The following is an 11,280-nucleotide window of genomic DNA, read 5'->3' on the forward strand; positions in this document are numbered from 1 at the left end:
AGAAAAAGAAGTCTGGGACTTGCAAAGCAATAGAGAGATCCAGATGATGAAGATGTGATGATCTTGCAGGGTAAACAATCACACCAAGTCCCTAGAGAAGCGGGGAAGACGGGGCAAACAGGGATTTGAGGGCTCGAATAGACAGCAGGAACGAGAAGTTTAGCAGCTCCTCACCACAGCACAGGTGCTGCCTGGAGAGAAATGGTGGCTGCAGAGAGCACAGCTTCTGTGGTTCAGTTTTTTAAAGCAGATTCACAAATCATTTGTGACAGTCACAGTCAGTCCCCATAAAAACGCCCCTGGAAGACCTTTCCTTGTTGGATTTTGGTTCTTACTCTGGACCTGGAGCAAAATAAAGTGAATTCAAATGACTTAAGCTCAGAACAACGTGTATATACAGAGCTTCAACCAATCTATACCTTAAGGAATTGCTTAGCTACACCCCCTACAAGCACAGAGTAACAGGGTTTGCAGAGGTCACCTATCCTGGCAATTAAAAGTGTATTGCTTCCACTTGTCCTTCAAAACTTCCAGACTGGCCAAAGGAAGGGATGAGTTTTTGTTCATTAATTAAAAACTTGTCACTCATGTTGCATTCCCTCCTGGCTCTCCTGCTTGAGATCACAGTTTCAGTAATTAACTGAATGGTTTAGCCAACAGCTAATTCTGCTATCAAGTCACAGGCTGCAGTGGAATCAGATTTTGTGTTAGGAGCATTACGACACAATTTGAAACAGAAACAGGGACTAGTTATGCACTGCTTTCTGTGAATAAGATGTTATTTAAGGCCTGCAATTCCTTTAGAAGGCTTTGGATCCATTTGAAAGCCTCCACTTCCAAAAGCAACCATGAATACTCCCAAAAACATTAGCACTGTTCTTCACACAAGTGAAGTTGCACGGGTCAGAAATGACATATCTGAGAGATGTTTTGATATACTGGTCCCAATGCACCATAAACAAAACACTGTTTCAAATGGGAAGGGACAGAACAGCATGAAACATGCTTGGGTTTTCCTCAAGCCCTAACAAATTCCTGCAAAACAAAGACATTAGTGGGGAAAAAACCCCTTAAATTGGAGCCTAAAACATTTAATTCATGTCAAAATATCACAAGTATCTTGAAATACTTGAGGGTGAAGAACTTCTCTGGCCTTTCACTCAGAGCAGCCAAGTACACAGTTCACACAGGTTACCAGTGTGCATCAGCAGTCAGCTCCAGGGTGCAATCTGAGTCCTCCAGAAGCATGTCATCTTGGTCTCCTCTTCTTGCTGTAAATTATTAAATGCTGCAACTTTCAGGGCTAGTGCACACTGGTAGTGCCCAGGACTGAGGTAGTAGTACACTCAATATACTAAATTACTCGCCTGGAAACAAAACACGATCACAGGCATCCTTTTTCAGCATGTAAATTTTACATGGGCATGGCTTACAGTCCTATTGCTGGAAATACTGCTGGTGAATTTCTCTCTAAAGAGCCACAGCTGTAGCACTCTCTCTTTCCTTCCCTCCCTGTCATATTTATCAGCATTTTAAGGCACAGATTTTGAGTCTGGACTGGTGGGTTTGGAGTTGGGTGGGTTGGTTTTGTTAACAACAAAAGGCAGTCATACTGTGTCAGATCTGTCCAGATAAAGTCCTGAGTAGAAAAAGAAAGTGCAGCTTCACAAAGGTTGGATCAAGACAGTGTCAAATGCAGCAGGATAGTCCCTGCTAGTTCCAGCCTGAGCAAGCTCCAATGGCTCACACAGCTCAGAGGTATGGTGCTCAGACCTCAGCAAGCTTCAAGCCAAGCTTCAAAACTGTCTTTTCCCCTTCAATAGCTACTTTAGTAACTGTTAGAGGACAGTCAAGCACCAGAATTGAGAAGACAGTTTGTCTCCCCTCTGTGTAGAAGCTGTTTAATTCAAGGAGAAGCAGACAGAGCAGATCACAAAGGGAAGGAAAGGAACATTTGAAAATGAGGCATCCAGAGGTATTATGCCAGCCATTGTGATGGGAGGTCAGTGTCTGTCTGCTTTCAAAAACCCCACCAGCTATGCCACTGAGACTGTGATGTTGACAAGTGGAAGCTGAGCACTCGGATCAACAGTTTGGGACTGAGTAAAGGTAGCTGGGCTTCTCACACAGAGACTGGGAGCCAACAAAGGAAACTGAGGAGACTGGAAATGGCTTGTCAGAAAAGGAGACTGGAAGAAAACACAGAGCACAGGGGTATGGCTACCAAAGGAAACTTAGACACCTACAGAGAGACAAACTGGGCTACGGAGAAGGGGGTCACTCTGTCCTCTCTTGTGTTATGGAAGACAATTGTCTCAAACAAAGAGACAAGATTAGAAATTTCTTATCAAAAAAAGTGATGGCAAAAGGATTTAAAGTTCATTGAGCGAATGCCAAGGAGAGACGCAGTGCAGTGCGAGCTGGGGAGACAGCTGGAACCTGCAGGCAGGGGAAGGCTGGAAATAGGAGAGGGGACTGGAAGGGGTATTGCTCTTTTGGCATCGCCATCTAGAGGTCAGCTAGCACGTAGCAGGGCCAGACACTGAAAAATGAAACCAAGTGAAGAACTGGTCTGGGAGGTTAAGAGAGGTTACAGGAGGGCATGGGATAGACTGCAAGGAGCAAACAGGGCCACAGTTAGACACTAACAGCAGTTTCTGTGCACTTTGATACTGGCTGGTAGCAATTCCTGTGAACTTTAATGTCACAGTGGAAGCAGATGGAGACAGTCAGAGGGGAGCTGTAAAATGTGAGGGTGAAAACATGAGCAGGTCAGGAAGTAGGATGCTGAACTTAGGCAAAGGGATAGGAACCGTTCTCACACGGTATGCTGCTTTGTGGTTCCTAATACAGGACATCTACCTGCTTTTGTCATCACTCCCCATATTACTTCACCTTGATTTATTCATTTTTTTTCCAAAGAACAGGAAAAAACTACGTGCACACAAAGAGCTGGCTTCATTGAGAGAACATTACCGAGCTCATCATTAAGACAGGACAAAATTAGAGTCATCAGCATTACTTTAACTCGCTTCCACCTTGCAAACAAGACAGTTTAAGAGTGCATACAATTTTCTTCCCGTGTCTCCTCCAGGGCACAGTGGATCCTCTTTTACAGATCAACTGGAATCAGGAGGGTACTATAAAAAAAACCCTCTGTAATTAGAAGAGATGAAAAGTGTGTAGTGAAAGAGTACAGGAAGAAGAACAGTTTCTCTGCATGAAGCAGTGCAGTTCTGAAGAACTGAATATTTTCCCCAATCAATTCCATAGAGTTTCTAAGCAATTGACTTAGTTTAGATTTCTCAGAGTTGATTACATTCTGCTGGCCAAAACAATATCCTGAGACCTGATCTGCAAATCTGCTCAGTGTTTACAGCTGCAAGAGAATATACAAGACAAAGTATCTCAGGCACAAGGTAATGTAACACAACACATAGATAATGCTAAATCACCCCAAAATTTGGGACCTAGGTGTCTCAAGTTGCATCCTTCCCAAATTAAAGCACTTTTGACTTTATTTTTGGTACCTTGATTCCCACTGATTGCAGCTCATGCCCTCGCTTTACAGGTATCACAGAGATGCTAATCCATGTTTGTTGCTGCAGCAACAACCATGACAGAAAAGCCCAGAAGTTAATAAGCCTGTATTAACAGCAGGGTTCAAAAAGCACGCAGTGAAAGGCACAGACAGTCAGGGCAGCCACTAAGTAAATGCTCATTAGGTAAGCTTTGTCCATCACATGCACTGATGGAGCCAGAGACCCTGGAGGGGAGAAAAAAGCACCATCTGATAGTGTAATTCATGTTTATATCTTAATGCACAGGAACACAGGTTAGGGGGACAGCACTGCAAATCAATGCTCATCAAGATTCGACTTTGTAACCTGAACAATGTTAGATTATAAGTACCTGGCCTTGTAGAAATACATTTTTTGTTACACACTGAACAAATATATTGGGCAAATCATATGTGTTCAGAGTACATTTGATGGTGAGGCAGTTATAAAATATACTATGCAACACAATATTACTGTAAGTCATATGGTATTATAGCCATGTTTCACTGAAACAAATAAAATGGGCAATACAGTCTAAGTCATTTTGGAAGACCAAAGTGGATTTTATCCAATTACATTAAAAAAACCTCACCATAATATTTGCACAAACCCTTATCTGCATCAGCTACTGGTGCAGAAGGGAAAGAAAACCACGTTCAATACTATGAATACTGTTTGGGAGCTTGCAAGAACAGTTTTAATATTGTCACAGTGCAAAAAGAAATGAAAAGAAGTAAGGAATCTGTTTAATTTCTATAACATCATTTTTGCTACCCTAAAGGGCACCTCATGCTAGTATATCCATGTCCATTATTGGAGATCAATCGCTGACCCAGCACTGAAGCAGTTTGCAGAAAACTAAAAGCAGCTCAGCTCACTGAAGGAAAACTAATTTGGGCTGATTAAAGAAAGGGGGGGGAGGAAAGAATATCTCATAAATATACAGTTCTAGCCCTAAAAGATCCTATCAAATTAGTATGACAGGATTCCAAGTTCATTATCTTTCACAATCTCACATCAAGCATGCCTCAACTTGCACGCAATACTATTTTTTCCTTTAACTATCAACCCTGCAAAGTCAGCTGTGTGTCAAGTTGGCTGCCATCTGTCCTGTCCCACACATCACCAACACAACTAAAGTTTCTCCCGGCCAAATATGTCTCGTCCCATTAAGTGACTGCCAAAGTATCAGCTGTGAGGAAAGAAACGTCCTTAGTGGCTACTCCTAGAATACAAAGGCACGGCAGACACACAGTTTTGGTCCCACTCCTTGCCCTTGTAAGGGCAGGCAAGATGACTTCAAAACTTCAGTTACCACATCTCCATCACATCTGCTTTTTATTTTGAGTATAAAACCAACACCCATTAAGTCATGTAAACTGGAAACTAGAGACGTTCAAATGTTTCGGTTCCATGCGTGCCCATTCTCATTCTTCCCCAATTTTTCGCTCTAGAAAGGAAAAAAGAAGAGGCTCCGCTCCCTTCTCCCTGCCCATTTCTCACACTCCCTTTTCACTGCTAGTTTTGGGACATGGACCTGAGTTTATGGGAGATCCTAGAGGGCAAAGAGTACCAGAGCAGCTAAAAAGCAGGGAGATGTTGTAGCAAAGGATGGCAAGCATCACCTGGAGGGAGAGCCTGGGTGGAAAACCTTGCAGCCATCTGGACTTTGGCCGAGGGAGACGGAGCCTGGGGGATGCCCACGTTGGATCTCTCGCTACAGCTAGAAGAGCTCAAGATTTCTCCCCTCTGAGGATGGATGGTGTCCCTGTGCCACCTCCTGCCCCACTGTGGGTGCCACCCTGCAGTGAAATGCGTGTAGGAGGCTCAGCACGCAGCAACACGTGACAGCATTTACTGTTATGAGAACCACGAGGGATAGATGACATTTAGCATCCACCTCTCCCTCTTTTTCCTCAAAGAAGATAAACTCGGGTTTTTCCTTGCCTGCTTTGTTGTTTCACTTTTGCTCCCTTCTCCTTTGCTAAATGTTCAGAGCCCCTTTGCAGCCTGCTCTGGCCCCCCTCCTGCCCAACTGCCCCCAGGATGGAGCAGCAGGGTCCAGCCTGCTGCAAGGCAGCCTGGTTTGCATTCTCAACATTATGCTCTTTTTTTCCAACCTGGCCATAGCGTTTGAGCAAAAAATCACCTTCCCAGGCACTCACCTCCCTCCTCTGCATGCCCACAGCCACCCCACTGTACAGTTTCAGATTTTCTAAATCAAGCCATTTGTAATTTAAAAAAAAAAAATAAAATATTTACAGCAAACACAGATGGCTATTGCCATGTGTTAGTGTTAAACTGAGCTGAATCACCCCCAGAGCAGCAGATGAAGGTAAAGATTTCACAGAGTCTGGTAATGAGTCACGAGCGCCATCATTTTTACTTTGTTTTGGGTTTTGGTTTTTTTTTTAGAGCAGAACCCCACTTTCATTATTATCTTTCTGACATTTTAAGGGTGGTAAATTAAAAGAGAGCATAAAGAAAGCCTTCTAAAGAAGTATACAGATGCATAATCTGGGAAGGCTAAGTGGAACGTAAGACTGCACGTGAAATGAATCAGCGCCTTTGGAGGTGTGAGGCTCAGTTTGTTACCCTGCATGAGACAAAAAAAAAACCCTAAAAAAGAAGAGTATTATGAAACTACTCATTTATTTCATTTTTTACAAAAATGACAGGCTGAGTGTTTTACTGGGAACAGCCACAGCTGCCTTCTGCAGTTTGACAGCTTTAGGGTCTGCCCTAAAGTAATCAGAGAAGTGAGGTCTACAGTCCAGGACCTTCCATCAAGAATCTTTCAGGTGAGGGACAGAACTGACAGAGGGGAAACAAAAACATCTTATACAACTGTGATACTTGCCAGGATCCATCTGGCAAAGCCCTCCGTGTGTTTCTCAAGGCTCAGTGTGCAGGAGTTTCACTTTCACATTGATGCTCTTGACTCCTGAACTACCATAAACTTCAAATTAATTATTCATGTTTCATCACAAAGCGAGCTTTCACTGCTTTTAGTCCCATTAGCCAACATTGCCTCAAAGGAGCAGGATTCTGTTTCTTCTTGTGGGAGATTTTATTTGCATTGCTTCCTAAATCTCAACGTGATGACTAATCGGTGGCAACTGAGCAAACCTAGTGAAAATAAACCAGCTCGCAGAGGTGTCACTGAGGGTTTAATTAGGCTTCCAGATCCTTTATCACCAATAACCTTGTTGCATAACCAAAGGAAAGAGCCAGCCAGGGTTTGATTCTCCATCTGGTTTGCAAGAGGGGCAATTACCCAAAAGTTTTCTTTGGTAATTCAGCACATTCAAGAGAGGTTAACTCACAGATAAAAGTAGAACTCCCAAGCCCATTATTCCAGGACCACTTTTTCAGAAGAGACTTGTCATTTGAGAAGATGCTCATTCTATGAGAAGAGACTCATGTTAAAGTCAACACTGCAAAATAAACGGATACGCAGAACTTATGAAAAAAATAATGGCTTTCTCCAGGAAAACCCTAAGCCAGTGCTAATTAGAGTTAAAAGCATGATGACAAGCAGAAAGATCAGGATTTTCACACCACCAGACACTTTTCAGCATTTCCATTAACTACATTATTTGGGGTGACAAGTAAAAGGGGAAAAAAAAAAAAGAAGTAGTTGTGCAGGCTAGCAATACTGATTGAGTGGGAGACTGTGTTTTCAGAATGGTTACTGGGAGCTTCTCCTAAGAATATTTGACACAAACAAGCATTTTGCATTCTTAACAATAATTAGACTGAGTAAACTACACCAGCAACAGAGGGGAAGATGATGAATGTGTCTGATTTCCATTTGCAGTGAAGGCAAACTACTAATAAGTAAGATAAACAGTTTGCAAGCACTACCAAAACACCGAATTTACATTAGAACCAGCTAAGACGGTAGGTCCTTCTCCTTTTTCATTGTTTCCAGTAGCTGGTGAACACTCCAAAAGGACTAACCCCATACCCTGAAAAGGAGAAAAGTCTGTATACTCTTAAGAAGTGTCACATTCACCTCTTCCAACTATTATATTTTCAGCTCTGATCCAAGTCGTACTGAAGCTAATTAAAAGATGCACATTAACATCAGCGAGATGGGGATCAGATCTGAGGCTGTGAAAGTCACCTGATGCTAATGCGAATGCTCTGATGCCACTTATAGTTACAAGAAATTCTATAACACACTGATTTCAACTGTTTTCAAAGGTTTAGTAGCCATCAAGTCAAAGGAAAAGAGGAAAAGCAGTGACATTCACACTAGAGCTGTTGGAAAGGAAGGGAAGGAGCACAAGCTTCTCCGCTTTCTACAGAACTATAGATGTTTCTGCAGAAAACAAAGTCAGCTAAGTAATCTTAGAAATGGGGAAGTGAATCCCACACAACTTCCCTTAGTCACCACATGCTGAAAGTCCCGCAGATGCCAGAATTGTGAAGCTCTGCAGAACAAGACTAGAAAAAGCAGCAGTGCAGACAGATAAAAAGCACATAGTGACACTACCAGATAAAGATACCTTCAAAACTCAGGTTGGCATGCCCAAGGTAATTAAGTATAAAAAAACCCACCACAATAAAGACAAGGTAAACTTTAGCACAGCTCAAATTCAGAGGCTTGAACAGCTGCCACTATCTTGAATTAAAACCCAGTTGTCTTATCTCTGCTGACAGTTTAAGCCCAATTAACCAATTCAAGTTAATGAACCACAGATGGAGATTTAGCAGAAGCTAGCTCTCAGCTGATGTGTCCTGTTACAAATATCTTCATGGAAAAAGTCATGCCATTTCAGGAGATCCATGCCCATAACACTAAGAAAGAGACTCCAACTCTACAGGATCAGTTTTATCCAGAGAGCTGCAAGACAGCTTTCCCAGATATAAAATGCAGCCACCACCTAACAGAATCGCTATAACAACTGTACTTTTACAACATAAAGTGACTACAACACGTTTTGTAGCTTGCTTTCACTTGCTAACTGTTTTGGGTTTTGCTGGATCTCAACATTCAGAGCCAAAGCTACATTTAGACAATTAAAGCCAGCAAACCACAAGAAAAGCATCATGAGGGACAAGGAGAACTAAAGGAAAAGGAGACAAGGAGGTGGGAAGACCAACTTGCACACAAGCATGCTTATACATGTATTTTCCTTTCTATATAAAGCTGGTTGCAAAAGCATTCATGAGGAACTAGCAGGTTTGGTGATAAATTCTTCCCTTCCCACGATACAGGATGCAATCTAAATGCTCAGAGGAAGAAGGTAGAATTTTGTTACACTGTTGCAAAGGGTTTGTTTGTTTGCTTTTAAAAGGGAAACTTTTCAGTACTCAGTGAAGCAAAAGTTTCCGTTTATGAGGTTGTTTCCAAACACAGTGCCTCATAACCTGAAAACCAGTTCCCTTAGCTCAAACCAGTGGCCCGGCCACTCCTGCTGACATTGTGTACTGAATGTTCTCTGAGGGTGGCAGAAAATAATGCTGCACAGTGAAAAAGTTAGTTATGGAATCGTTTTCCTATAAATATCTATTCTGTTACTGACTAGGAGCAAACACAACCGGTATAACTACAGAAGTCAGGGGGATACAAGGGCACAAGCAGCATCCTTCCCCAGAGGTTTGGCTACCCCATGTCACAGCATCCCCATCTGACACCACAGCCCTTCCCACCCTGTGAGCCCGTGCCTGTGCTCCGACAGCTCAGGCTGTTGGAATTTCCCAGCTGAAGGGAAACCCACCACCCTTAACCGTGTCTTAACACACGCTTGTGCCAACAGCTTACAATGTCTACAGCGCAGCGCACCGGTGCTCTCCGAGCGTTCATTGCAAGCGAGCTGCGCACACGCTCATTATGAGGAGAGCAAGTTACTTCTGATCTTCAGTCTTCATCGCAGTACAGATGGCACCGTGCGTGCCTGTCGGAACGGCGACCGCTGACTTCACACCCAGACTTCAGAGCTTGTTCTCGTACCCCGCACAGCTGCCGCCGGTGGTCTCCAAGCACGGGAGAGGGGGCACGGGTAGCCTGACACACACACACCCCCAGGACTCCCTGTGGGGAGCTGCACAAGCTTACTCCCCGTGTGGCAGCAGCTTCTCGTCCCCCTTCCCAAAGGCAACGAACCCGCTTTGTTAGTTTGCACTACGCTACAAAGCGGGGATGAGGGGGGCTTCCCTCTAATTGAAACCACAAGTCCCTGGAGGAGCACAGCGGAATGACCGCTCCGACTTCGCACCTTCGGGGACCCCTCTTTTTTAAGAGCCTTCTCCCTCCACAGCCCCCGCCTCGCCCCACCGCCGGGCGGGAACCGCTCCTTGCCCCGTGCCTCTCCAGCCCCATTGCAGCCCACACGCCGCCGCCCCACAGCCGCCCCACGCACCCCCCAGCGCGCCCCCCTCCTGGCAAAACACCCCCACAACACACCGAACGGGTGACCTGCCGGGCAGGGGGACCACTGACGCGGCGCAGGGCCGCCCTCCCGGGAAGGCTTGAGGAAAGGGGCACTCACCCGCACAGTGGCAGCAGGAGGCGGCGGCGGGGTGCGGCGGGGGCGGCGCGGCGGCCGGCATGGCGGGGAGCTCGGCCGGGGTCGAGCCGGGGGCTTCCCGCACCGCTCCGCACCGCAGGCGCGGCCTCTCCGCGCCGCCTCTCGGCTGTCAGGGCAGCCGGAGGGAGGGGACGTGTCGCTGAGGCGGCGCCGAGGAGCGGTCACACCAGCGGTCACACCTCCGCACGGCCCGGCCCCGCGGCCCGCCCTCCCCGGGGCAGCCTGGCCGCCGGCGGCCCCCCGGCCCTCACACCGCTCCTCGCTTCCCCCGGTGCTACAGCCCGGCTCTCCCTCGCTCCAGCACCCAAGGAGTCCCCGTTTTCCCCCTCAGTCGGATGCCTGCCCGTCCCTGGAGTTTGCTGTGTGGCGGGGCTTCGTGCATCCCCACACTTCTTCCTTGGGTGGCAGGACGTGAGGCAGAGCTGCGAACCCACTCATGGACGCACGACTCGTGTGGCAGCCCCTGCCATTCCAAGTAGACTTGGCACATCATTCAGTCTGGCTCAGGTTTAAGATGACAAGTGCTAACCGATGTATGAGAAGGGGAGGAGGAGCGAGGAGGCAACTTCATCTCCCCGTGCTGCCCATAGGATACCGGCTACGTGTCCTGCACACATAGTTGTTGGGGCACAAAACTTCTTCACTGTTCAGGTGAGGGAGCACTGGGATGGGCTGTCCAGATGGGTTGTGGAGTCTCCTCTGGAGACATGCCAAACCCACTTGGACGAGTTCCTATGTGACCTACTCTAGGTGATCCTGCTCTGGCACGGGGGTTGGATTGGATGATCTTTCAAGGTCCCTTCCAACCCTTCACATTCTGTGATTGTGAGAGTGATGTGACAAGCCACACAGATGATTCAAGGATCGTATAAAAAGAAGCCAGCCTGCTTACAACGCTAAGAAGGAGATACAATTTGGTAACAGCACGTACATACCTTCACAGAGGAAATATCAGGAACTAAAAGGCTTTGTAGAGGAAAAACAGTAACAGAAAGTTGACATCTGGAAGCTGAAGTCGGAGAAATTCAAATTAGAAATGTTACCAAGGGAAGCAAATAACCATTGGCACAAATTACAGAGAGAAGCTGTGTTTTCCTCTCTGGGTATCTCCCAATAAAACAAGATGCCTCTGTGGAAAATATAATAAGAAGCAATTGGACTCACCAAAGATATAACTGTAT

This window comes from Colius striatus, chromosome 5 (genome assembly GCF_028858725.1).
Source record: "Colius striatus isolate bColStr4 chromosome 5, bColStr4.1.hap1, whole genome shotgun sequence".
Classification (NCBI taxonomy): domain Eukaryota; kingdom Metazoa; phylum Chordata; class Aves; order Coliiformes; family Coliidae; genus Colius; species Colius striatus.